We start from the raw sequence: 15,611 nt of genomic DNA on the forward strand, positions 1-15,611 counted from the left end.
ATGTCCAAACTGTCTTGCGAGTACATTCAAAGTACTCACCTGGCTTGTTGATTTGGCCAGATGTTGACGAAGGCAATCTTATGGATGAAGAGTTCGATAGCGAGTCCGACGCCTAGAGGAGTCCCAGTCAGTCATGTGCGACCCTGGAGTTGTTCACTTGTATTATACACGCTTCCCCCACCCGAATAAAAATCATCAAGCCTCACTCCGACGCTTGATGAGCTGTAAAGCTTTCAGAGACATGTCACTCCCTCACTGTGACATATCCACCAACACCTTTATTTCGAGTTAGTAGTTATGTCACCATACCCTTGTGTCATATCCACGTTTATGTATAATATAGGTGTGCTTGTAATAAATTGTTGAGCATCCTCAGCTCAACCATGTATAATATTTAGTTCTGCTGGATTTCTGTATCAAGGTTTTGTCTGCCAGTAAGAAGAATTCTTCTATACTGGTCAACACAAAGGTCGGCTTTTCAATAAATGTTTTATTTGAAAGGCGGTCCTGACAAACTTGGTATCAGAGCCAGGCTGACTGTAGGAAGCCACTAGGTGCGATCGCTAATCGGTTATTAGCTTATTTTATTATTCTGCATATTGTAGCAATTTTCTATTGGTCATCATAAATTTATGATTTGACTATTCGGGATTTTGTCTACTTTTGTAGATGGCGGGCAACGTTTGTGAGTCACATGTGTTCGCCAATGTTCCTGAGGGGTTTATCAAGCTCCTCATCTCCATCACCAAGATCACGATCGGGCCATCAGTCCGTCCGGAGTTCAAACTCTACCGGCACAAGCTCAGCGACAGTTTGTCCATGTACCAGGCCGCAGTTCAGTTCAAGGAGGACACGCCGAGTTCCGCCGCTTCCGATTTGTCGGGAGGGCCATGCCTACGGAGAGGCATGCCATGCAGATGGCTGCCCGTGAGGCCATCGCCCGCCTCCGGGATGTTCTTCCTTCAATGAAGACTCATCGCTACCGCTACCTTCCCTGCCACGTGCCATACACTTGCCACTATGCATTCACTTGCGCCAGGGGAGAAAGAGATGAGGCTATTGAGATGCTTGTTGAGTACCTCAAGGCACTTGAGGAAGCTTTCGACAACCTCGTGGACGACCTCGTAGCTGCTCGTATGGATTCCATCCATGGTTGCTCCGCCAACAGGAGGGAGCTCCTCCACATGGCACCACCACTGACGTTCATCTCGTCCTCAGCATCCTATACACCAGCCATCTTAGCCACCGCTCGCCGCCTGCATACCACTGAGGAGTTTGACCAGGTCATTGCTCCCACTCCAGTCCGAGCCGCACCACCTGCCACACCCGTGCCAGCTCCACAACCCAGTACTTCGCGCCTGGAGCCTATCATTGAGGAAGAGGTTGAGTCTCCAGCACCACTGGGTCTTACCCTCGGTAGGCCAAAGGAGGTCTTCACCATCTCCGACTGAGCACGCCTAGCAGTAGTGTGATGTGTCAGCTTGTATGATATGTTTATATGTACATAGGTTTGGTGAGTAGTAGTTTGTGTGCGCATCATGTAGGATCTCGGAGAAGTGCACTAGCCTAAATAAGATGTCAGGAATGAGTACGCACATCCTGAGTGATGTATTGTATAACTACGACTTGCGTGTAAGATATGTACTAAGCGGTCCTTCTCCATGCGCAATCGAGTTTTATCTTGAAAAATCTGAGTTCTTAAAATTTCCGCCTTTACAAAATTATTTATTTTTATGACTCAATTTTCTCATGAGTTTGCAAAATTACCCCAGAGTGAAAAATGCCTCGTCCCTGGACGCGTTCCATGCCAAACCCGCCGGAAGAAAATTATGGTGCCCAGACTAGCAACAATTTCACACAGGGACAGTCAAGTCAGCAAGGCAGTGAAACAACATTTTCTCAAGTATGCCGCCTTTATGAGCAAAGCCAGCAGCAGCATCAGGAAATGATGAACCATGCTATCAATATGGGAATCATCGTGAGCCATATCAGCAGCACTCTAAATTGTCTGAATTACAGAAGACGCGTCCCCCAACGTTCTCTCACACTAATAAACCTCTTGAGGCCGATGATTGGCTTCGAGACATTGAGAGGAAGTTGATTATTTCTCAGTGTTCAGACCGTGAGAAGGTACTTTATGCACCTCAATATCTCACGGGAGCAGCCACGTCATGGTGGGCGAATTTCCTGCACATGCACCCCAATGAAAACAATATCACCTGGGAAAATTTTAAAGAAGGATTTCATGGGGCATGCATTCCCAGAAGCATTATGAAGATCAAGAAAAGGGAATTTGATGACCTCAAGCAGAGAAGCATGACAGTGACTGACTACAATAGTCAGTTTACCCTATTATCTCGTTATGCCAATGAAGAACATATGACGGAGAACAAAAAGATGGAGAAGTTTCTGGATGGTCTGGCACCAGCACTTAAATGCCAGCTAGTCGTACACACCTTTCCAGACTTCAAAACGCTTGTGGACTAGGCCATTACATTGGAAAATGAGCGTCACAGCTTGGAGGAATTTCGCAAGCGGAAAAGGGACCAGGTTACTCATGCTCGCAACAACCGGCACAAGACTGACCCTCAGAAGATTGGGGCAAACCGACCCACAACCAATGTTCCGCGCCCAATCAAGAATTTTCATGCAAGGGACAAGGATTTTACCTATCGCCTAGGTGTTACTTGCTATGCTTGTGGGGAGGAAGGACACTATGCTAAACAGTGCCCAAAGCCAAGAAACTCGGCCCCAAAGCAGAACAACAACGGGAACACTTCAGCACCCAAACATAACAACTTCAACCCAAACAACAATCACAAGAAGGGTCACCTGAACCATGTGACCAAGGAGGAAGCACAAAATGCCCCTGATATCGTACTCGGTATGTTCCCTATCAACACAATACCTGCCACGGTTTTGTTTGATTCTGGAGCTTCTCACTCGTTCATTTCGAAGAGTTTTGCTTTGCAACATGATTTTTCGATACTCCCTTTGGAAAAATCCATGATCATCAAGTCCCCCAGGAATAAGAAAATCACTCAGAGTTACTGCCAAGGTGTAGTTATTGAGCTCAGAGGGCTAAAGTTTCAAGCAAACCTCATCGTAATGGAAAATAAAGGGCTGGAGGTTATCCTAGGAATGGATTGGTTAACCACCAACAAAGGGTTTATCGATTGCTTCAATCAGACTGTAATCCTCACTCATCATCACGGGAAGACAATAAAAGTCGCAGCCCAAGAAAGACCAGGATCACGACAACCAAGATTGAACAAGGTGGACACCTCAGAGTTAAGCAAAGTTCCAGTGGTGTGCGAGTTCCCTGACGTATTTCTCAAAGAACTACCAGGCATGCCGCTAGACCGGGAAATAGAGTTCAGCATTGAACTAGCACCTGGAACCACCCCCATCTACAAGAAACCCTATAGGATGGCACCCTCCAAGTTAGTAGAATTAAAGAAGCAAATAAAAGAATTGCTGGACAAAGGATTTATACGAGCCAGCTCCTCACCTTGGGGTTCGCCAGTATTATTTGCCAAGAAAAAGGATGGGACACTGAGATTACGCATAGACTATCGAGCACTCAATATGGTCACCGTCAAAAATAAATATCCGATGCCACGGATAAATGATTTATTTGACCAACTCGCACAAGCCAAAGTTTTCTCAAAAATTGATTTAAGGTCAGGATATCATCAATTAAAAGTCCGGATAGAAGATATCCCCAAGACAGCATTCACCTCCAGATACGGACTATATGAGTTTACAGTAATGCCGTTTGGACTAACAAACGCCCCCACATATTTTGTCCACCTCATGAACAAAGTGTTTATGAAATTTATGGTCAAATTTGTTGTGGTGTTCATTGACGATATTCTGGTATACTCTAAGACACCAGAAGAGCATGAAGAACATCTCAGGATTGTACTGGGGGAATTAAGGAAGCACCAATTATACACCAAATTCAGCAAATGTGAATTTTGGTTAAGACAGGTCGCCTTTCTAGGCCACGTATTGACCCAAGAAGGCGTTGTCGTGGACCCAGAAAAAGTCAAGGCCGTACTTGGCTGGAAACCACCAGCCAACGTAACCGATGTCCGCAGTTTTCTGGGAATGGCTAGATACTACCGAAGGTTTATTGAGGGGTTCTCCACCATAGCAAAGCCAATGACACAATTACTCAAGAAGGATAAGAAATTTGTATGGACTGAAGCTTGCGAGAAAAGTTTCCAAGAACTCAAGAAGAAATTAACAACAGCACCAGTATTGGTTATACCAGACATACACAAAAGTTTTGAAGTGTATTGTGATGCATCCCGGAGAGGCCTCGGATGCGTGCTAATGCAAGAAGGCAAAGTAGTCACATACGCTTCTAGACAACTTCGAAAGCATGAAGAAAATTATCCCACTCATGACTTAGAATTGGCAGCAGTCATTCATGCACTCAAAGAGTGGAGACACTTTTTGCTTGGAAATCATTGTGAAATATGTACGTACCACAAAAGTCTCAAATATATTTTCACACAGCCAGAGCTCAATTTACGGCAATGACGCTGGTTGGAATTAGTGCAAGATTATGATGTTGGAATCCACTACCATCCAGGAAAAGCGAATGTAGTGGCAGATGCTCCTAGTCGAAACCCCAGCTCGGGCAACAACCACCCACATAACTTGAGACCTGAATTTCAATAGCAGTTCATCAAACTCAACTTGGTGATGGTCACGGAGGGCACTGTGTCAAATTTGGAAATACACCCCACCCTTGTGGAGCAGATTAAGAAAGCTCAGCATGGACACCCCAGCATCGAAGGCATAAAAAGAAAAGTGAGCATGGGCAAGGCCATGGAATTCGTCGTAGACGATGAGGGAATATTATGGTACGGAGACAGACTTTGCGTGCCAAAATAGAGGACCTCAAACAGTAAATCCTAACCGAAGGCCACACCGCTCCATATTCAATCCACCCTGGAGGAACCAAAATGTATAAGGACATTCAGGAAAGATTTTGGTGGCACGGTATGAAGAGGGATATAGCCACCTTCATTGCATGTTACGATTCTTGTCAACGCATAAAAGCCGAGCACCAAAAACCAGTCGGACTACTACAGCCAAACAGGATACCTGAGTGGAAATGGGACGAAATTGGGATGGATTTCATTGTCGGACTACCTCAGTCACAACACGGAAGTGATGCCATATGGGTCATCACCGATAGATTAACCAAGGTGGCACATTTCATCCCAGTGAAGACAACCCACACCACTCAGAAGCTTGCCAAGATTTATCTCTCCCGTATAGTTTGTCTGCATGGAGTTCCAAAGACTATAATATCCGACAGAGGCACTCAATTCGTCTCGAAATTCTATGATCATTTACAACAGGCTCTGGGAACTCAGCTAGCATTCAGTACAGCATACCACCCCCAAAATGATGGACAAACTGAACGCGTGAACCAAATTCTAGAGGACATGCTGAGAGCATGTGTCCTCACCTATGGAGCCAGTTGGGAAGAAAGCCTGCCATATGCCGAGTTCGCATACAACAACAGTTACCAATCCAGCCTACAAATGGCACCTTGTGAAGCCCTGTACGGGCGGAGGTGTCGTACTCCATTAAATTGGTCAAAAACAGGAGACAACCGTATCTTCAGCCCAGACATGCTCAAGGAAGCTGAAGAGAAAGTTAGGCTCATCAGGGACAGACTCAAGACAGCTCAAAGCCGACAAAAGAGTTACTACGATCAAAAGCATCGTGAAGTCAACCTTGAACCCGGTGAATATGTGTACCTACGAGTATCCCCTATGAGGGGCCTGCAACGGTTCAAGGTTAAAGGAAAGCTAGCACCAAGATTTATTGGACCCTTCTGTGTGGTTGCATGGAGAGGCACCATAGCCTACCAGCTAGACCTACCCAAGGAGCTGCCAGACGTCCATGACGTGTTCCACGTCTCACAGTTGAGGAGATGTGTAAGCAACCCAGAGAAGCAAGTGTCACATGAGAACATTGACGTGCAACCAGACCTCACCTACAGGGAACGTCCAATAAAGGTATTAGAGGAGTCTAAAAGGAGGACCCGTCAAAAAACAATTAAGTTTTTCAAGGTTTAGTGGAGAAATCACACCGAGGATGAAGCGACATGGGAAAAAGAGGACTCTCTCCGGGCAGAATACCCACACCTATTTGAGGATCAGCTGAAATCTCGGGGACGAGATTTTTCTTAAGGGGGTAGGTGTTGTGACACTCCAAAAATTTTGATTTGGTTTTTATCAAAATCTTTATTTGATTTGGAGGAGGCTATTTAAATTTTTTCTTAAACCCTCTCCCTCTCAAAACTTTTATGACAAATATTTTGGTACTCTTCTCAACCTTGATTTTTGGTCTTGAGAACTTTTCATGTTGTCTTGACTCTACTCAAATTTGTTTTCTGAATTTTCCTACTATTAAAAAGAAACCCTAGGGATTATGGGTTATTCTTTTCCCCATTCAAAATTTCCTCTTTTTCCATGTCACATTTTGACATAGCATTCCAAAACCCATCCCTGCCTTAGATCAAGGCAAGACCCCACCTCCAGCAAGTTTCAAGCCATTTTTGTTTTCTATTCAATTTATTTTAACCTCAAAACTATTTCTGTGATTTGTTTTGGACCTAGGTGATTTGCAAAGGAACTACAAGTTTCCTTTTGAGTTTTAACTCCAAACAAACTCCTCTGACTAGTCCTTAGTACCTCCAACCTAGATCCATCAAGATCCACTTGTCCTCAGTTCAAAATTTTCAAATTTTTCCCACTGCAAGTTTGGACCAGAAATGCCATTTTCGGTGAAATCCATATTTTTTCCTTTTCCAAAAATTCTGAGAAAATTCATATAGCTTCCAGTTACACCAAGAGGCCACCTCACCGAAGATCAGCTCCAGAAAAATTTCCCACATGACAAAAACATTTCATCGAACACCTGGCATGCACTGTTTCTGTCTGAATTCAGGAAAAGTTCAGAGATTCAGTGTCTGGGTTCAGTCGACAGTGCCATTTCGTCAGAACCCATCGACAATCTCGCCAGTAGCCTCCATGGATCAATGCTCACTGCTCCCCCTCCTTATCCAGTGCGCCGCACACTCGCTTGGCCAGGCGCGGGCGTTGGTGGCGACGTGGGTCGCCAGCTCCGGCGTCTTCTGTGGTGGCAGAGCCACCCGTGGCGGCCAACAGAGGCCGGCCCTGCGTTTTGACGCCGTCCGGCACCGCCCCAGCCACCAGAGCCCTCCGCGTGTCCACCCCCTCCTCTGTGCACGACTGCGGCACCGTCGCCGTGGTCGGGCAAGCACAGAGCGTGCTCTCTGCCGCCGACGGGCCCGCGAGGCACCGTTCCGTCGAAACCACGGAGCAGGCCAAATCCCACCAAGGTTAGCGTTTGAGTGTAGCCAGTGGATCATCACTAAGCTGCCCAATCCCCTAAATGGCCCGTTCAACCTCTACACAGTCGTAGCCATCGCCGGAGTTATCCCGTTCTCGGGCACCGCCTCGGGCCGGCTATAAAAGGGGCCTCAAGCTCGGTCTCGACCAGGCATCACCCCTACACCTCTCCGGAGCCACGCCCAGCCACTAGGAGGACCTCGAGGGGGTCTTCTTCTCCATCTCCGGCCGCCCTGATCCGCTTCGGGCTCCGGCACGAGCCGCGCCGGTGAGGGCACCCACGCCTCCCTAACTCTGCCCGTAGCCTCCTAGTGCACCCACACTTCTAACCCAAGCTCCAATTTGAAGCTTGCAGCTCTGCTTGGAGAGAATCAACCTCACCCGAGCCACCGTCCGCCGGAGTTGGGGCCGCCGTCCACATGGTGCTCGCTGACGCTCAACTCCACCACCCACAGGTGCGGAAGAACACGGTGAACACGTTGGTACCCTCCAATCCCCTTGCCTCGCCATGGATCGCCGCCGGCGACCACCGCGGCCCTCAGGCGCCAGTGCCCTGTTCTGGTTTTCAAACCCGACGGGTGGGACCTCCCCGTCAGCTTTTTCTTTTTTTTGAAACGTTTTCTGAAAATGCCTTCGGGCAAAATACGTCTCCCCTCTAGACTGACGTATTCTAGACTGAAACGTTTTCTATTTTATGAAGTGAACCCTGGAAACTTTCTTTTTCATTACAGAAAAGTCCCTGGACTAAAACCCTTATAACTTTTAAACAAAAGATGATTTTAACTTGAAACTTTTTCTGTCATATTTATTTTTCTGTCATCTTTATTTTTCTGTCTAGTTTTTTGTCATATTTATTTGAAAAATTTTTGGGATACTTTTTGTGCACGCACGGTATTTATGTAGTATCCGATTTTCTTTAAATACATAGATACCGGACGAGGTAAAGGAGACGCGTACTTCGCCGAGCTAGACTCCGACTTCTCCGAACCAGGAAAGCATGTTTGAACCTTTGATATGATGAGTGTTTTGCATGTTTGCCTTAGTAGTTTTTCTCATGGCATGTTTATATAAGCATTTGTGAATGTTATGTGCATGCAAGACAAGCTACAAGTGAGCTTCGAAGTTGGATGTGTTCTTATGATGATAAGATAACACGATCATGTGGTGACATGATGGGTTGCAGGCTGGTATTGTTGAAGCATGCCAGTTTTATGTCAACCGTGAACTCCAGTTTTAACGTGGGTCAAGTCTCGATCCCGTTCGTTTCCCCTTCGTGCTGCCGCCTGTTTTCTGCAAAGGGTGCGGTTTAGTAAGTTGCAAACCTCTTTCCTTGTACACACCAAACAGAGGGACCGTGATGATTGTTCCATGGCCCTGGATTAAAGCCCATCATCCGGTCAGGGGGCATGGGTGTTTCCGGTTGGGACCGAGAGGGGGGCACCCCTTAGAGCGCGCGATATAAATTTGATCCCATGCTATTCGAGGTTGTAGCCTCCCCATCTTAAGGTTTTTCTTGAACGTCACCGAGGGTGATCCCTGGCAACAGAATGTTGAATGGGTGTGTACTGGTTAGACATGTTTCTTCTAAAACACCGTAAACGGAACTAGTCCTTGTGACTACCGAAATCCGTTGGCTATGGTAAAGAGTACAAACACTGCAGAGTCAAAATCATTCAAGTATCCATATCCACGAGAAAGGACTTGTACATCACCTCTGTACCAGTGTCAGTCTCAGTGGCAAATCTCAGTGTCAACCCCAGAGGCAGCCCCCGGAGTATGAACATAAAACTGAGAGTGGTAAACTCGGCTGAAGGTTATTTATGTGAATGGACTAACCAGTTTATTATTATATGCTGAGTATTTCCTTGCGATGATTTAAATTTATGAGCTATTTAAATTCGAATGATAAACTATAAGCCCTTTATGTGATGTCGCTCAGACGTCCGACTGTGGCATTATTGTTACTTACTTTTGATAGAAGCCCTTTATGTGATGTCGCTCAGACGTCCGACTGTGGCATTATTGTTATTTACTTTCGATATAAGCCCTTTCTGTGATGTCGCCCAGACGTCCGACTGTGGCATCATTGTTATTTATTTTCACTATAAGCCCTTTTCCAGATGTCGCTTAGACATCCGACTGTGGAACGTTCTGTTATTTACTTTTCAATATAAGCCCTTTATGTGGTGTCGCCTCGACGCTTGACTGCGGCATGTTAATTTACTATTACCTTTCGAGGTGTCGCTTCAGACACCCGATCGGTCTTTTGTTATTTTATTGGGATTTCGAGAGGACTACCGCATGACTTCCTTTTATTTATCGTGCAGTGCAAAACTATTATTTGATTGTGCATACTAACCTGCTCATGTGCATCATGTTTACATTTGTTATATCTTATGTCTGAACTGTATTGCGAGTACATTCAAAGTACTCACCTGGCTTGTTGATTTGGCCAGATGTTGACGAAGGCGATCTTATGGATGAAGAGTTCGATAGCGAGTCTGACGCCTAGAGGAGTCCCAGTCAGTCACGTGCGACCCTGGAGTTGTTCACTTGTATTGTACACGCTTCCGCCACCCGAATAAAAATCGTCCAGCCTCACTCCGATGCTTGATGAGCTGTAAAGCTTTTAGAGTCATGTCACTCCTTCACTGTGACATATCCACCACCACCTTTATTTCGAGTCAGTAGTTATGTCACCATACCCTTGTGTCATATCCGCCTTTATGTATAATATAGGCGTGCTTGTAATAAATTGTTGAGCATCCTCAGCTCAACCATGTATAATATTTAGTTCTGCTGGATTTCTGTATCAAGGTTTTGTCTGCCAGTAAGAAGAATTCTTCTGTACTGGTCAACACAAAGGTCGGCTTTTCAATAAATGTTTTATTGGAAAGGCGGTCCTGACAAACAGATCCTGCGGTATGGATCGAGGATTATCTCCTTCATATCCACATGGCCCGCGGCGATGATTTCCACGCCATCAAATACCTCCCACTCAAGCTTAAAGGACCAGCTCGGCATTGGCTTAACAGCTTGCCAACAGGATCTATCAGTTGTTGGGAGGACCTCGAAGCCGCATTCCTTGACAATTTCCAGGGCACTTATGTGCGACCCCCAGACGCCGATGACCTAAGTCACGTAATTCAGCAGCTAGAGGAATCGGCCAGGCAATTCTAGACATGGTTCCTAACAAAGAAAAATCAAATAGTCGACTGTCCGAACGCTGAGGCCCTAGCATCCTTCAAACAAAATATCCGTGATGAGTGGCTGGCCTGGCACCTTGGACAGGAAAAGCCGAAATCTATGGCAGCACTCATGACACTCATGACCCGCTTTTGCACAGGAGAAGACAGCTAGCTTGCTCGTAGCAACAATATGACCAAGAACCCTGGTAATTCGGACACCAGGGACACTAGTGGCAGGTTCGTCGCAACAAGCAGAAGTGCCGCATTAACGGCGACAATGCTGAGGATACGGCAGTTAATGCCGGATTCAGAGGCAATAAATCCGATCAGCGGAAAAAGCCATTCAAAAGGAATCCTAGCGGCCCGTCCAGTTTGGACCGAATACTAGAACGCTCGTGCCAAATACATGGCACCCCCGAAAAGCCAGCCAATCACACGAACAGGGATTGTTGGGTGTTCAAGCAGGCAGGCAAGTTAAACGCCGAAAATGAAGACAAGGGGTTGCATAGCGATGACGACGAGGAGCCCGGCCGCCGAACAACAGTGGACAGAAGGGTTTCCCCCCACAAGTGCGGATGGTGAACATGATATACGCAACCCACGTCCCCAAAAGGGAGCGGAAGCGCGTGTTAAGGGACGTATACGCGGTAGAGCCAGTCGCCCCAAAGTTCAACCCATGGTCCTCCTGCCCGATCACCTTTGATCGAAGGGACCATCCCACTAGCATCCGTCATGGCGGATTCGCCACATTGGTTCTAGACCGAATTATTGACGGATTTCATCTCACCAGAGTCCTTACGGATGGCGGCAGCAGCCTGAACCTGCTTTACTAGGATACAGTGCGGAAAATGGGCATAGATCCCTCGAGGATTAAGCCCACCAAAACGACCTTTAAAGGCGTAATACCAGGTGTAGAGGCCAACTGTACAGGCTCAGTCACACTTGAAGTGGTCTTTGGATCTCCGGATAATTTCTGAAGCGAGGAGTTAATCTTTGACATAGTCCCGTTTCGCAGTGGTTATCACGCACTGCTCGGGCGAACCGCATTCGCTAAGTTCAATGTGGTAACGCATTACGCATACCTTAAGCTCAAGATGCCAGGCCCTCGAGGAGTAATTAAGGTCAATGGAAACACTGAATGCTCCCTCCGAACGGAGGAGCACACGGCGGCCCTTGCAGCGGAAGTACAAAGCAGCCTCTCCAGGCAGTTCTCCAGTCCGGCCACTAAACGACCGGACACCGTCAAGCGCGCCCGGAGTAACCTACAACGAGACCGCCTGGCACGATCCGAGGAGGCGTAGCAATGCGGCCCCAACCCCAAACCTCGCAAAAAGGCGACGCCAGTACTTTGCGTACATAACTACGCTCTAGAGATACCATGGGCACAGGGGGAGGGGCACCATCACGGCACGCCCAAAACACGGCTTAAACTGTACCAGGGGCTGCCGATTTTTTCTTTTCTCTTACTTTCAGGACTTAATCCTTCGGAAGGCTTGTTCGGCAGTTCAATTGCCGCACAAACGATGCAAGAACTAGGGAAGCAGACAAGCCACGCCGCATTTCAGAACTCCCAGGTGGTCTCTATCACGAGCAGTATACCTGTTCCGCATACTATTCCGCAGCTTGCCCCTGGAACGGACATGTTAACTAGTCCAACCCTCCACTTATCGCATTACTTTTATCGTTCTTCCTTGATCGCACTCCTTTTTAATAAACAATGCGTAGCTTTCATCTATTTTTGCATTATCTTCCTTCTTTATATATGTTCCTTAATGACATGTTGCACCCGTACACGTTCGTACGGCCAAAATACGCCAGGGGCTTTAGTACCCCTCAATATGGTGTAAGAAGTCCAAACACTTTAACAAGTGCGGCACCCCGAACTTATAGCATTATATGCATCGGCTTCGAATCATGTCTTGGGTCAATAGTTGGTTTGCCCGGCTCCTATGTTTTGGTGCCTTACGTTCCGCTATATCGGCTAAGGTAGCACTAGGAGAACCACTGCGATTGTGCCCCAGTTGAGCTGTGTCGAGCACCTCAGTGGAGAAAGCTAAAACTGACTGTCATGATGAAGCGAGAGCTCGTCGCTATTCGAGAGGTTTTTTCGAGTCCCTAAAGACTTATGCCGCTTAGGACGAGGAGCCGGCTCTGTCCGGCCAAGGCGTGGATAGCGCCCCGAATTCGGTCTTCCGAATACCAGGGGCTTCGCCAAAATTTAAAATTATAGAATTCTATGGCTATGTGAGAGTATTCACGCATTATAGTCCGATTGCCTTGTTCGTTGGGCTGAGCGCCTCCCTTGAAGGACCCAAACATGGGAAAAAGAGCGCTTAGGTTTATCCCCGAACACCCCAGCACTAGCGGCACGGGGGCAGAAGCCGATGACTCGCCATCTCTCAGAATTGATAAACAACCGCACAGAAGGTAATATTTTAAATTCCAACAACATTGCTTAGCGCATATAAACAAATTTTCAGCGCACAGGACAAAACGAGCAAGTTTCACTCAAAAATTACATCCCTAGAACATTCATCTGCCACAAGGCAGGCACCCTTCAGAACATCCTTATAGTAATTCTCGGGCTTGCGATGCTCTTTCCCCGGCGGTGGCCCGTCCTTCACAAGCTTCTCAGCATCCAGCTTGGCCCAGTGCACCTTAGCATGGGCAAGGGCCCTACGGGCACCCTCAATGCAGACGGAGCGCTTGATGACTTCGAGCCTTGGGCAGGCCTCCACCAGCTGCCGCACCAACCCGAAATAGCTCCCAGGCAGAGCCCCTCTAGGCCATAGCCGAACAATGAGGCCCTTCATGGCCTGTTCGGCCGCCTTGTGGAGCTCGACCAGTTGCTTCAGCTGGTCGCTCAGGGGCACGTGGTGTCCGGCCTCAGCGTACTGAGACCAGAACATCTTCTCCGTCAAGCTGCCCTCCTCGGCTCGATAGAATGCGGCGGCATCGGAAACACTCCGGGGAAGATCTGCGAACGCTCCTGGAGAGCTTCGGATTTGGGTAAGTAACAAGTAACTCACGTTTATGTGTTTGCTTTGCATAAAGAATGCCTTACCCGCCGCTATCTTCTTCACCTCATCCAACTCTTGGAGGGTCTTCTGGGATTCAGCCTTGGCAGATTTGGCATTTTCAATAGCCACCGCGAGCTCGTACGCTTGCATCTTCGAGTCAAGCTCCAAACTTTCATGTTTTTCCATGAGAGCCTCGAGCTCTTGCCGCACCTTGCCAACCTCGGCCTCATACTTCTCCCGCTCGGTGCGCTCCAAGGCCTCCCTCTTCTCGGCCTCGACCAGCGCTTGCTTAAGGGTCGCCACTTCAAACGTGGCCCCTAAAATAGCCACGATAATCATGTCATTCTTTGCAATTGCACCTTTTTATATATATTTAAAAACAAGGTATTTCTTACCTTCATTGTCCTCGAGCTGCTTCTTGGCACGCTCGAGCTCTTGCTCGGACCGCTCGAGGTTCTGCTTTAGCGTGTCCACTTCCATAGTCAGTGCGGCGGACGCAAGCAGGGAAGCCTGCATATGCATATTGACTCATTTTTGTTAGACTCCTGCGAATTCTATTTGATCCTCTATTCGGCTTTTCTTCCCGAAGGACAAACAGAGCATCAGGGGCTACTATCTATGCGGCACTATTATTTACACATTCTTTACTTACCTCAAAGCCTGTCAAAAGGCTAGTACAAGCTTTAGTCAGTCCGCTCTTGGCGGACTAAACCTTCTGGACCACCGAACTCATAATATTGCGGTGCTCCTCGTCGATGGAGGCGCCTTGGAGCACATCCAACATATTGTCCGGCGCGTCCGGTTGGACGGGGCCGCCGGCACGGTGGACTTGCTCCTCTTGGAAGGAGGTCCCCCACCGGACTCTGGAACCTTTGAAGGTTCCGGAGCGGTGTCTGGCCTAGAGCCGGACTTGGAGCCCTGGGGGGTTTCGTCCCCTTTACTCCTGGAGTCCGGGAGGTTGCCTTGCGACGCCTCCAGGACCACCTCCTCCCGGCTTGGAACCTGTTGGGACAACACCTCGGCGTCGTCCGTAGGGCGGGGGGAGGAAGCCGTCGGAAGCGAGTTCACATCCGATGAGTCCAGTGAGCCGCTCAACGACGCGTCGAGCTGGTCTTTGGGTGGGCTGCACAAACATATTCGACGTAAGGGAAAGCTGTACAATAAACGAATACTATGAATTACTCTGGTATTCGGATACTTACGATTTTGCCAGGGGCTTGGCCCTGGGCTGCCACTCCTCTCCGCCGCCGTCAGCGTCGGTGGAGCAGTCCGGAGGAAGGGTTTTCCCCTTCTTGGACCCTCCGGCCTTCCCGGAGTGGGCAGCCTTCCTTTTCTTCTCTGCCCCTGCTGGAGGAGGAGAGGTCTCTTCTTCTTCCTCGTCGTCTTCACGGGAGGAATGTGCCTCGGAACCATCGGATGATGGATCCGACACCTCCTGGCGCCGGGCACTCTTTCGAGTCCCCGTGGCCATTTTTGCGGCCTTCTTCTCCGGCACCACATAGGGTGCCGGAACCAGCAGTTTCGCCAAACGAGCGTCCGCTGGGCCTTCAGGCAAAGGAGCCGGACAGTTGATCTGTCCGGATGTCACCTGCCAATCTTGTCAAAGGTAAGGGAGTTTAGATCATGCATGGAGTCAAACTATGAAAAACTAATATCCTGTAAAAGGAAAAAACAGCCTACCGCGAGAGCATGATGCTGCACACTGAATCCGCGATCCTCGGTAGCGGATGCGGGAGCCTTGGCGCCCTTGTAAAGCACCTTCCAGGCATCTTCGTATGTCGTGTCGAAGAGCCTGCTCAGAGTTTGCAGCCGCGCCAGGTCGAACTCCCACAGGTTGAAAGCCTGTTGTTGACACGGGAGGATCAAGCGGATGAGCATAACCTGGACTATGTTGACAAGTTTAAGCTTCTTGTCCATAAGGGTTTGGACGCATGTTTGGAAGCCGGTCAGCTCTCCCTTCTTACCCCACGACAGGCCCGTCTCCTTCCAGGAGGTGA

The 15,611-nt window shown here is 48.2% G+C and overlaps 1 pseudogene; it reads left to right on the forward strand.

Moving 5' to 3' along the window:
- Positions 1 to 669: 669 nt before the first annotated feature.
- Positions 670 to 1,451, forward strand: LOC147975375 (uncharacterized; annotated as a pseudogene).
- The last annotated feature ends 14,160 nt before the right edge of the window (positions 1,452 to 15,611 follow it).

Source organism: Triticum urartu, chromosome 4A, assembly GCF_056163025.1.
Source record: "Triticum urartu cultivar PI428250 chromosome 4A, HENAU_Tu73, whole genome shotgun sequence".
In the NCBI taxonomy this organism is placed as follows: Eukaryota; Viridiplantae; Streptophyta; class Magnoliopsida; order Poales; family Poaceae; genus Triticum; species Triticum urartu.